The sequence below is a fragment of the Chiloscyllium plagiosum genome, unplaced genomic scaffold (assembly GCF_037043375.1).
Source record: "Chiloscyllium plagiosum isolate Xiang-an unplaced genomic scaffold, Cpla_swu_hap1 HiC_scaffold_9, whole genome shotgun sequence".
Classification (NCBI taxonomy): Eukaryota; Metazoa; Chordata; class Chondrichthyes; order Orectolobiformes; family Hemiscylliidae; genus Chiloscyllium; species Chiloscyllium plagiosum.
The window spans coordinates 104,939,684-104,953,224 of record NW_028270147.1 but is presented as its reverse complement, the minus strand read 5'-3'; the positions used below and the strand labels follow the sequence as shown (position 1 = coordinate 104,953,224).

At 42.4% G+C, this 13,541-nt stretch overlaps 1 pseudogene; it reads right to left on the bottom strand.

Moving 5' to 3' along the window:
- LOC148149223 (centrosome-associated protein 350-like) overlaps positions 1–13,541 on the bottom strand; it is a 758,453-nt pseudogene that overhangs the window by 706,664 nt on the left and 38,248 nt on the right.

The following is a 13,541-nucleotide window of genomic DNA, read 5'->3' as shown; positions in this document are numbered from 1 at the left end:
TATCTATCCTACATGATTCCATTATCATGCATATGTTTATCCAATGACCATTTAATTGCCTTTAAAGTTGATGAGTCCACTACTGTTGCAGGCAGTGCGTTCCACACCCCTACCACTCTGACTAAAGAAATTACCTCTAACATCTGTCCAATATCTATCACCCCCGCAATTTAAAGCTATGTCCCCTTGTGCTAGCCATCACCATCTGGGGAAAAAGGCTCTCTCTGTCCACTATATCTAACCCTCTGATTATCTTATATGTCTCAATTAAATCACCTCTCAACCTTCTTCTCTGTCATGAAAACTGCCGTAAGTCCCTCAGCCTTTCCTCATAAGACCTTCCCTCCATACCAGCTAACATCCTTGTAAATCTCTTCTGCACCCTTTCCAAAGCTTCCACATCCTTTCTATAATGCAGTGACCAGAACTGTACACAATACTCCAAGTGTGGCCGCACCAGAGTTTTGTACAGCTGCAATATGACCTTGTGGTTCTGAAACTCAATCCCCCTACCAATAAAAGCTAACACACCATATGCCTTCCTAACAACCCTATCAACCTGGGTGGCAACTTTCAGAGATCTATACATGGACACTGAGATCTCTCTGCTCATCTACACTACCAAGGACCTTACCATTAGCCCAGTACTCCTTATTCCTGTTGCTCCTTCTTAACTGAATCGCTTCACACTTTTCTGCATTAAACTTCATTTGCCACCTTTCAGCCCAGCTCTGCAGCTTATCTATAGAACATAGAACATAGAACATAGAAGAATACAGCGCAGTACAGGCCCTTGGGCCCTCGATGTTGCGCCGATCCAAGCCCACCTAAACTACACTAACCCACTATCCTCCATATACCTATCCAATGCCCTCTTAAATGCCCATAAAGAGGGAGAGTCCACCACTGTTACTGGCAGGGCATTCCATGAACTAACGACTCGCTGAGTGAAGAACCTACCCCTAACATCAGTCCTATATCTACCCCCCCTTAATTTAAAGCTATGCCCCCTTGTAATACCCGACTCAATACGCGGGAAAAGGTTCATACTGTCGACCCTATCTAACCCCCTAATCATCTTGTACACCTCAATCAAGTCACCCCTAAACCTTCTTTTCTCTAGTGAAAACAGCCCCAAGTGCCTCAGTCTTTCCTCATACGATTTTCCTTCCATACCAGGCAACATCCTGGTAAACCTCCTCTGCACCCGTTCCAATGCCTCCACATCCTTCCTATAGTATGGCGACCAAAACTGCACACAATATTCCAGATGCGGCCGTACCAGAGTCTTATACAACTGCATCATGACCTCAGGACTCCGGAACTCAATTCCTCTACCAATAAAAGCCAGTACGCCATATGCCTTCCTCACCGCACTATTTACCTGGGTGGCAACTTTCAGAGATCTGTGTACATGGACACCAAGATCCCTCTGCTCATCCACACTACCAAGTATCCGACCATTAGCCCAGTACCCCATCTTTTTGTTATTCTTCCCAAAGTGAATCACCTCGCACTTAGCTACATTGAATTCCATCTGCCACCTTTCTGCCCAGCTCTGCAGCTTCTCTATATCCTGCTGTAACCTGCCACATGCTTCCTCACTGTCAACAACTCCTCCGACTTTCGTGTCATCCGCAAACTTGCTCACCCAACCTTCTAACCCCTCTTCCAGGTCATTTATAAAAATGACAAACAGCAATGGTCCCAAAACAGATCCTTGCGGAACACCGCTAGTGACGGCACTCCATGAAGAAACTTTGCCATCAACTACTACCCTCTGTCTTCTTCCATCCAGCCAATTCCTAATCCAAACCTCCAACTCACCCTCAATGCCATATCTCCGTATTTTCTGCAGTAGCCTACCATGGGGAACCTTATCAAACGCCTTACTAAAATCCATATATACCACATCTACCGCTTTCCCCTCATCAACCTCCTTCGTCACCTTTTCAAAGAATTCAATAAGGTTTGTGAGGCACGACTTGCCCTTCACAAAACCATGCTGACTATCCTTGATCACATTATTCCTATCTAGATGTGCATAAATCCTATCCCTTACAATTCTCTCTAAGACTTTGCCCACAACAGAAGTGAGACTCACCGGCCTATAGTTACTAGGGCTATCCCTACTCCCCTTTTTGAACAAGGGAACCACATTTGCTATCCTCCAGTCTTCTGGCACTACTCCTGTAGACAAAGAGGACATAAAAATCAAGGCCAATGGCTCTGCAATCTCCTCCCTTGCTTCCCAGAGAATCCTAGGATAAATGCCATCAGGCCCAGGGGACTTATCTATTTTCACCTTTTCCAGGATTTCCAACACCTCTTCTCTACATACCTCAAAGCCATCCATTCTACTTATTTGTGCCTCAGTATTCTCATCGACAACAATGCCCTGTTCCTGAGTGAATACTGAAGAAAAGTATTCATTCAGTGTCTCCCCAATCTCTTCCGCCTCCACACGCAACTTCCCCCTACTATCCTTGACTGGACCTATTCCTACCCTAGTCATTCTTTTATTCCTAACATACCTATAGAAAGCCTTAGGGTTTTCCCTAATCCTATCTACTAAGGACCTTTCATGTCCCCTCCTTGCTGCTTTTAGCTCTCTCTTCAGGTCCTTCCTGGCTACCCTATAACTCTCAATCGCCCCAATTGAACCTTCACGTCTCATCTTGAGATAGGCCGCCCTCTTCCATTTAACAAGGGATTCCAATTCCTTATTAAACCACGGCTCCCTCGCACGACCCTTTCCTACCTGCCTGACAGGTACATAATTATCAAGGACACTCAATAGTTGCCCCTTGAACAAGTTCCACATATCATTTACACTCTTGCCTTGGAGTCTACTTTTCCAAGCCACACATCCTAAGTCATGCCTCACCGCATCATAATTTCCCTTACCCCAGCTATAATTCTTGCCCTGTAGTACACACTTATCCCTCTCCATCACGAGTGTAAAAATCACCGAATTATGGTCACTATCCCCAAAGTGCTCACCTACCTCTAATTCTAACACCTGGCCTGGTTCGTTACCCAGAACCAAATCCAGTATGGCCTCACCTCTTGTTGGCCTGTCTACATATTGTGTCAGGAAACTCTCCTGCACACATTGAACAAACACTGACCCATCTAACGAACTTGAGCTATAGCTTTCCCAATCAATATCAGGAAAGTTAAAGTCCCCCATAACAACCACCCTATTACTGTCACTCATCTCCTGAATCACCTTCCCAATCCTTTCTTCAATGATTCTAGGACTATTATCTATATCCCTCTGTAACCTGCAACACCCTTCAGCACTATACACAACTCCACTGACCTTCGTTTCATCTCCAAATCTACTCACCCATTCTTCTATGCCCTTATCTGGGTCATTTACAAAACTGACAAACAGCAGTGCACCCAAAACAGATCCTTGCGGTACATTACTCGTTATTGAGCTCCAGGATGAACATTTCCCATCAGCTACCACACTCTGTCTTCTTTCAGCTAGCCAATTTCTGATCCAAACAGCTAAATCACCCTCAATCTCATGCCTCTGTATTTTGTGCAATAGCCTACAATGGGAAATTTATCAAATGCCTGACTGAAATCCATATACACCACATCAATTGCTTTACCCTCATCTATCTGTTTGGTCACTTTCTCAAAGGAACTCAATAAGGTGTGTGAGACATGACCTACCTTTCACAAAACTGTGTTGACTATCCCTAATCAATTTATTCCTTTCTAGATGATTATAAATCCTATCTCTTTTAAATTTTTCCAACATTTTACCCACAACCGAATAAGGTTTACTCATCTATAATACTAGGGTTGTTTGTATTCCCCTTCTTGAAAAGGGGGACGACATTTGTTATCCTCAAGTCTTCTGGCACTATTCCTGTAGACAATGACAACATAAAGACCAAAGCTCAAGGTTCTGCAATCTCCTCCCTGGCTTCCCAGAGAATCCTCGGATTAATCCCATCCATCCCAGGGGATTTATCTGTTTTCACACTTTCCCGAATAGCTAACACCTCCTTGTTAAAATCAATCCCGTCTAGTCTAGTAGCCTGCATCGCAGTATTCTCCTTGACAACACTGTCTTTTTCCAGTGTGAATACTAAAAAATATATCCATTTAGTGCTTCCCCACCTCCTCGGACTCCATGCACAACTTCCCACAACTATCCTTGATTGGCCCTGATCTTTCTCGTTATTCTTCTCTTCCTGATATACTTATGGAAAGCTTTATGGTTTTCCTTGATCCTATCTGCCAGTGATTTCTCATGTCCCCTCCTGGCTCTTCTTAGCTCTCTCCTTAGGTCTTTCCTTGCTAACTTGTAACTCTCAAGTGCCATAACTGAACTTCACATCTCATCGTAACATAAGTCCTTTCTTCGTCTTGACAAGAGATTCAACTTCTTTCGTAAACCACGGCTCCCAACACATGGTATAATAATGCTCGAATTTACAGACAAACTTGGATAAATCTGCCCAAGTAGACCACACAGTTTCACCACTGGTGAATTAGCAACGAAACCAGAAAGAGAATGATCAGGGTTTAAGATTTTGTTAAACAGCAAATTCTTCTTAATATTTTATAACTTTAATGCCCTCCATGCTTGTCATACTCGATTTGGAGAAAATTTATCTCCACAAGATATTGTTTATGCTCACAAAATTAAAAAGGGTATTTTAAAAGTTACTCTGGAAATAAAAGGTTGGTGTCAGTAAAAGTGTCCACAAAGATGTTGAGCAGCCATAAAAACCCAACTAATTCATGGAGGGACTTTGAAGAAGGAAATCTTCTGCCCACAGCTAGTATGACATATGTGACTACAGTGTTACGGCAGCATGGATGGCATGCACACCATACCTACCAAGCATTGACCATCTCTTGCAATCCTTTTGATATGAAGTGGTATTATCATCACTGCTTCCCTCACAATTCACATTAGAGTTACCCTCGACCTGAAACTGAACCTGATCAGCTAAACAATACTGTGTCAACAAAACCAGGTCAGAAGCTGAAAATTCTTCACTAAGTAACTTACTTCCTGTCTCCCCAGTACATGCCCAAGAAACATAACATCAAATAGAATGTAGCAACCTGCTTGATCAGCATCATATTCACCAATCTATACATTCACGCCCTTCACCAATAAACAGTGAGAGCTATGTGCACTATATGATGCACTGCAGGAACTCACTCAATTCTTTTAACAGCATCTTCAAAGCCTGCAACGTCTACCACCTAAAATGACACAGACAGTAGATAACATGGTAACACCATTACTTGTAAATTCCTCTCCAAGCCACACAACATCCTGACTTAGCAATATACCATTCCTTCACTGCTATAGGATCAAAATCCCAGGTACTCCTTTCCTGTCAGCATTGTGGTTGTCCCTGTCGAAGGTGAACTGCAGATGTTTGAGGAAATGGCTCACTATCACCTTCCCAAGTGCAATGAAGGATGGACAACAATACTAACAATACTGGCCTTACCAGCAGCGAAGAAATCCATTGAAATAATTTGTTTAAAATCCTGACCCGTGGATTAGGACAACAGTCTTGCATCAATCTATTCCAGAGCCCTGAATTCCAAACCTAATAGCACTTGCGAGTTGATATGTTTATATTGACCAAGCAGACTGCAGTGGCTCAAGGCAGCTCACCACCATGACCATTTCGAGAATGAGGGATAGTAAATAAATACCAGCATTACCGGAAACATCCCAAATTCAAAGAACAAACTTAAAAATTTGAAAAAAAAAAATCAAAATTGCCTTTATTCTACTCAATCCAAACAGTGATAAGGGGAAAGATGATGTGAATACCTAGTTTCTGCACAACAGCCTCACTGCAATGAGAAAAGACACCAGCTTTCTCCCTTATCCGGAAAGGATTACTGGAAGTATCTGCACATTCTTACATTGCATTTTTGAAAGGCTATTCAGCTTAACATCACTGCATAGGTCAGCTACTCACTTTTTCTGGTGCTCCAACCAGGCCAGCTCTGCTTTGGTCTTCTCCTTCAAGGCTTGTTCTCTCAGCTTGAGGAGTGATACCTGGTGCTGTGCACGCATCTCCTCCCCCTCCATGTATTGTCGCACCATCGCCATGGTGAATTGAGAGAAACTGTCTTGTCCCCCAGAGAAGGGCAGGCTCAAATCATGCTGAATAGCGAAAGACAGGAGAACAAACAGTACAGAGTGAGGTGATCTGCTTCCCCTGACCCAAGCAAAACTTGCCCCACAATCCACAAAAACTCAGGACTGAGTGCAGACAACAACAACAATTAAAAGTAGTTGGAGTATCATGAGACATGCCAATCATGCTGCATCACAAGTGATCCCATCAAAATATCCCAATATTTATCAGGATGAGTAAATGGTGACTGTCTCATTTCATCATCTGTAAAACACATTAAGACTGGCAAAGTCCCTCATACTGATAATTTTATGGTCAGGACTCCAGTTACTAATTTGCTGCCAGGTTCTGATAAATAACCAAAAACAGAATAGGAGTTGCACATACAAAGAATAAGGGTGTCATGGTTACATCAACATTCGCCAGGAGGAGGCTATTTAGCTTCTTGAGCCTATTCCACCATTCACCCAAATCATGGTAATCTTCAACATCATGACAAATCCCTGTCTTTGTCCCATAATCCTTCAGCATTTTGGTTAAAAATCTACCAATCTCAGATTTAAAGTTTGTAACTGATTTCAAATCAATCACTGTTTGTGGAAGGGAGTTTCAAACTTCATCCATTTCCATGTGCAAAAGTGTTCCACAATATCACACCTCAATGTTCTGACTCTCACATTTTATCTATTCAATCTCTCTTCTTAAATTAAGCCTCAGAGCCCAAGTATCACTTCAGTAAGTCTACATTGCACTTCCACCAAGAGTGATACTCTTCTTAAGCCATGGTGCCCAGCCCTGACGGCTTAGTCTGACCAGGTTTTGAACTGCTGAAGCATGACTTCTAATCCTTTGTTTTTGAGTCTTCTTTGGACATAAATGTCAACATTCCACTGGCCCCTTGATCACATTTCTGAGCCTGTTTGTGACATTTTCATGAACTGTATACAGCTGGATCACACCCTTCAAGTTTCTTTAAACTCCACTGTCTCTCAATTTTCACAATCAAGAAATATCCCAGTTTGATCCAACCTCTCACTTGCTGACACAAACTTTTTCATTTATTTAAACTATCAAGATTGCTTTCTGATTTTATGCTTCCATCTCCCTACACTCAAGATTGCCTCTAATCTGCAGAGTGGCCCAAAATTTTGAATGTGGTTTTCCTTTCATTGTGAATACTGAATAGTTAGGGCACCAACATAGATCCATGCAAGATATCACTAACCATATCCTTCCAATTAGAATATCTCTTATTATCTGCACAAATGTCTCTTGTTCAAATCAAATTCCTCTGCAAGCACCACTTGTCTTTTGCATCTTGTTACCACCTTTAATGGACAGTAGAAAGTTGTAAATTCAGTCAAATTTAGCTTATGTTTACCTGACTAGGTGAGCAAGGAATCCCCGTAAATATTAATCTCTGTCTTCACTGCATGGTAACTCGATCACAAAGATTAACAATGTAAAAGATTAATTCCTCTTCAAGATTTATAAACTGTGGGCACATTGTTAGCGAGTGGTACTTATCATTTAAAAAAACAGCCCTTGCCCAACACTTGCCTTACACTCATTGCCCCAGCTGCTCCTCATCCTCTACATCTGAATCTCATGGCAAGATACTTAGAACATGGAAAGTAGCAACTATTCCAAGCACTGAGATCCCACTAACTGGCACCACCACTCACCCTTGGCTAACCCATGGGAGAACTCACTTTTACAGCTACTGAAGCCGATTGATCCTGCAGTATGTCCTCATCAGAATCATCCTGCTGGCTGCGTTTCTTCCCCATTTTAAAGCAGCGATGGCTCTTTGATGGCAGAAGGGGACGGAAGGATTTCTCTTCAGTGTCATCTTCAATCATTGAGTCATCGGACTTAAGGGAGTACTCAGTGGCAACAGAAACAGAATCTGGAGAGACAATAAATGATTGCCATTGTTCTTTGTTATTTTCCATTGCTCACTGAAAGATTTAGAATTTGAACATGAAGTTAAAGGCCGAGCTAGAATCCTTGGATTAGTTATCTGCCCAAGGAGCAGAGTTGGGTTACAATTATCGATTCAACACAACTGTTATGTTGAATCACACATTGTTTAAGGGGACATGTGGAAGTTTCCTTATGCACAACCACAGATCCAAAGGGAACACAAGAAAGTTGGATTGAATAGCTTAAGCACATGACTGAAGAAAGGGAACTTGAAATAAATCAGTGCAAGACATGTTACTATTTGACCCACATGTCCTTTGGGTATGGAAGGAGTGCTTACGTGACAATTGATTTGGTTGATTTGAATCAGTTTACTGAAGAGACACCATTCCCCATTTAAGTCATGAGATCAGTGGAAGGACAAAACATCATTTCTGGTTAAAGAATTCGCCTTTCTCACCAGGTAATGAAGGCAGACTGTCACTGCGGATCGAGTTGTCAGCTGCTGTTTGAACCACCTCTTCAATAGAGCTGTTTCCCTTTGTATGGTGGGTGGTTCTGCTTTCCTCCAAGAATGGTAAGGATGGGCTGTCTTGTTTCCTGCTGCCACTGCTGCCATAGAAATGTCACAGATCAACACACATGCACAGGTTTAGAACACAAACACAGAGTTTCAGTATTTGTGATTTACACAGGCCTCCTTCTGTATCTCTCCACCTAAACCCATCAACATATTTTTCTTTGATAACTTGTATTCCAAGCTTCTTCTTGAATTCATCTGTTGTTTGCTTCAATTATTCCTGGTGGTGTAAGTTTGATGTCAAACCTCTTTCTGGGTAAAGACCTTCCCCCCTCCCCCCCCACCCCGCCCACCCCCCCTCACATCCTCCCCAGCAAATTCCCTGTTGGATGTAATAGTGACTACTATTGTATCCATAGCTCCAGTGGATAGTGTCATTCAAAAGCAGAAATATCTTTTCTATGTCAACCCTATCAAACCCCGACATAACTTTAATGGCCTCGACCATGTCACTCTTTTTCAACAAGATAAGACTGTCCAATCTTGCTTGATGGATTAAAATTCAATTTTGATATAATTCCAGTAAATATTTTTAATATATTCCCTACTGCCTCTACATCCATATTACAATATGAAGATCAGAACTGTTTGCAGTGCTCCAAGGGTGATCTGTTCATGGTTCTACACGTATCTAACACATCTCCATTCTGTAGCCCCAGAAATAAACCCATGCTCAACTTTTCTTTATAACCCGGTGTCATTTACTGCTAGTGACTAATTGTTATCACCAAATTCCCCACCATCAACATTCTGGGGGGTTTACTATTGACTAGAAATTGAACTGGACTAGCCATCTAACTACTGTGGCCACAAGAGAAGATCAGAGGCAATGAATCCTGCAAAAATAAACCACCTCCCGAATCCCTGAAGCCTGTCCACCATCTACAAGCCACAAGTCAGAAGTGCAATAGACTATTCCCTACTTGGCTTGGTTTGGGTGCAGCTCCAAGAACACTGAAGAAGCTTGACGGCATCTGGAAAAAGCAGACGACGTGATTGGGGCCACATTCACTCCCTCCACCACTAATGCCCAGGGCAGCAGTGTGTACTATCAACAAGATACACTGCAGAAATTCATAATACTTCGATATGGATCTTCCAAACCCATGACCAATACCATCTCGAAGGACAAGGGAAGCAGATTCATGGGAACACCACCACTTACAGGTTCCCTTCCGAGCCACTACCATCTTGAGTTGAAAATCTTTCAGCTGTCCTTAAGTGTCATTGGGCCAAAATTCTGGAACTCCTTCCCAACAGCACTACCAGTCGGCCCTACAACACACAGACTGCAGTGAGTCAAAAAGGGAGCTCACAACCACCTTCTCAAGGGCATTAGAATTAGCCAATAAATGTTCGCACAGCCAGTGACACCCACATTCCATAAATTAATTAATTAATGAACGCCGCCTCCTTCCTTCCACAGCACCCCCATCCATAAATACCTGCGCTTCTCAAACACAAGGCCTTGAGTAGCATGTGGTAACCCACAAGGAGGCTGAAGCCACATTTTGGAATCTCTTGAGGCCCTGAGCCATGCTCAGCAAGGGGTGGTCCTGAATGAACAATAATCCCTAGCGATTCACTCACCATAGGCAACAGTGAAACTATCAGTTGCCAACTTTTTCACAAAGAGGTTGACTCATACATGGAATGAACGGCCAGAGGAAGTGGTAGATGCAAGTACAGTTACAATATTTAAAAGGCATTTGGAGAGGTACACGAATAGGAAAGGTTGAGGAATATGGGTCAAATGCAGGCTAAACTGGACTAGTTTATTTTGGGAAATTTGGTTGGCATGGACGAGTTGGACCGAAGCGTCCGTTTCCATGTCGTATGACTCTGATTCTATTCCTTTCAGCCACAGTGGCATTTTGCAATTGTCCCAACGTATGGTGTGATTGAACAAGTCAATGGAGGCTTTTGGCACCAGAGTCACAGTACTCTGTAAGGTAAGGTGCTGAGTAGGAGCTGCAATTTAGGGGGAATTTAATAAACAAAATACAGAAGAAATATATAAGGAAATTACCGCAGATGGTGGAATCTGTACTTAAAACAACAAATGCTGGAGCTCACAGCAGGTGAGGCAGCATCCATGGAGACTGAGCAAGCTAACATTGAGTCAAGATGACTCTTCAGAGCTCTGATGAGGAGTCATCTAGACTCAAAATGTTAGCTTGCTCTCTCCATGGATTTAAAAAAAAATATGTTTATGGGATGAGGGTGTCACTGACTAGGCAGCATTTATTGTCCATCCCTAACACGCCCAGAGGGCAGTCCAGAGTCAACCTCAGGGCTGTGTGTCTGGAGTCACATGTAGGCCAAACCAGGCAAGGATGGTAGTTTCCGACCTATATGATTTTAGTGAACCAAATGGGTTTTTCCCAACTGTCGACAAAGGATTCATAGTCATTGGATTCTTAATTCCAAATATTTATTGAATTCAATTCGAACAATTCGAACCCAGTTCTCCGGGATGTTATCTGGATCTCTGGATTACCAGTCCAGCAATAATATCACTGGGCCATCACCTCCCCACTGTGATCTCCAGTATTTGTTGTTTTCAGTACTCAAGAAATATGTTATGGATTAATATTGTACTATGTAAAAGCATCCACAGCGAACATAAAGTGCCCACCTCCGATCATGATGTTTGAGTCTGGATGACTCAGACAGACTGTCTAACAAAGTGGAGTTACGCATTTTAGTGTCCGGCAGTTTCTCTGCAGATCCAGCTGGTGTTGGACTGCACTCATTCTTTCTGAGATGAAACAAAGAAAGAAACAACGATCAGCTACTTCCAGCTAAGTCTCTGGATTCAATTCCACCACAGCCATGGCAATTTTTTAAATTAAAACAGTTTTTTCCGTGAACGACATGTCAGCAAGCTCACCATCTCCTGTCTCAGTTCAATGGAAAATGGGATCAATACTGCAGCACCTACTGTCCCTTGAACAGGCTATCAGCGAATCTGAGTTCACAATCTTGTTCTTTGACAGGTTGCAACAGATTTTGCACAAGGGAGCATGCAGACAGGACAAACCTCAATTATATTCAACACAAGAAAAGGCAATTCAGTTTAAATGAGATTAATTGAGATCAGGCCTCAGGTGAGGATACAAAACAGTGAAGTTTGGAACTTCCAGAGACCATCAAGATTGTACATTCAATTACTGAAGTTTGTCTCATGTTTCTTTCCTAATCAACACTTCTGGAGCAGATGGGACTTATCCAGGCCTCTGGCTCAAAGTTGGAGACATGACCACAGCATCACAAGAGCACTTTGTTTTAGGCTGAGTAACTAGTGGGATAATTTGCCCAATTATCTTACAAATCCGGAAGATACTGTTACCATCCCAAATTTGGGAAATAAGCAAAGTATATAATGGGAGGTAAGATGTTATAACAGTCTCTATCACAAGGGACAAAGTATCATCCTTCGATAGTTTGAAATTCTCAAATTTTCTGGCCTACCACCACCTTTGCAGTTTTGTATATCTTTTCTTTCAATTTGATGTCACCCACAATTCCTTTAGCTATGCACCGCTGTTGCCATCTTTTCATCGTGCATTTCTATTATAAATAAATGTACATTGTTGCGAATTATGAAATAACTGAATATGTTCTTCTGCTTTAACATTCTAACCTCTCATCCCATTCCCATTTAGCTCACTATTACTTTATACCCTTGTGACTGCCTTTAACTTTAGAAACTAGTAAAAGAACCAAGTTCCTTCGCCTAAAGCTAAATTCTATTATGCTGCATTGAATCTTACCAAAAGGGTCTTCAATTTTGAACTCATTAATCAATCATATTACCAAGTCCCTGATTGGTTCCAGAACAAAATGTTTGAAGAAATTGTACAGAGCAGTCTACCTCAAATTGCTGCAGAAGGTAAGAGTGCACAATACTATTTTAACTAACAGAGTGCCCTCTGAATACCAGGATCCTGTTAGATCCCCAAAATTACTCTGATCATAGAATAGAATAGAATTCCTACAGTGTGGAAACAGGCCCTTCGGCCCAACAAATCCACACCAACCCTCTGAAGAGTATCTCAACCAAACCTATCTCTTAACACTATTACTCAACATTTACCCCTGACTAATGCACCAAACCTGCACATCCCTGAACACTATGGGCAATTTAGCACGGCCAATTTACCTCACCTGCACATCTTGGGATTGTGGGAGGAAACCGGAGCACTCAGAGGAAACCCATGCAGACACGGGAGAATGTGCAAACTCCACACAGACAGTCATCTGAGGCTGGAGTCACCTGGGTCCCTGGCGCTGTGAGGCAGCAGTGTTGACCACTGAGCCACCTCCTTTTTTCCTAAAAGACTGAGTGCATTGACCCTGCCTCTCCTGATCACAGATAAGAGGAAAAACATCAAAAACTGTGCATCGCATCAAGCAACAAACCTCAGGTTATTAAGCCAAGAAGCTAAATATTATTGATCAGGTTGGGGCAGTGTAAAAACCTTACCTGTCAGGTTCAGCTCTGGTTCGAAGTTGGTTGATGAAGTCTGAATGCTGCTGCCTCTGTTGGTCCAACAGCACTGTCACTGGCACAGGAGCTGTTCCATGAGGTCGGTTTGTGGCAGTCAGAGATCCTGCTGCGACCTGTGCACATGCCAATTCAGTCATCTAAACCAGAAAGAATTAGCACAGCACAGATTAGAAGACAACTTGGATCACATCATGCTTTTGAAATCAGAGGCCCCTACTCAACCCATCACATGTGTGCCGCCTCTTTGGAATAGCTATTTGGCTAGACCCCTGCTCTCACAGTATTGCAAATAATTTCTTTTTGCAAGTATTCAAATTAATTCTGGAACTACTACTGAATCAGCTGCCACCTACTTTCCAGATGATCTCAGCTCTTCTTT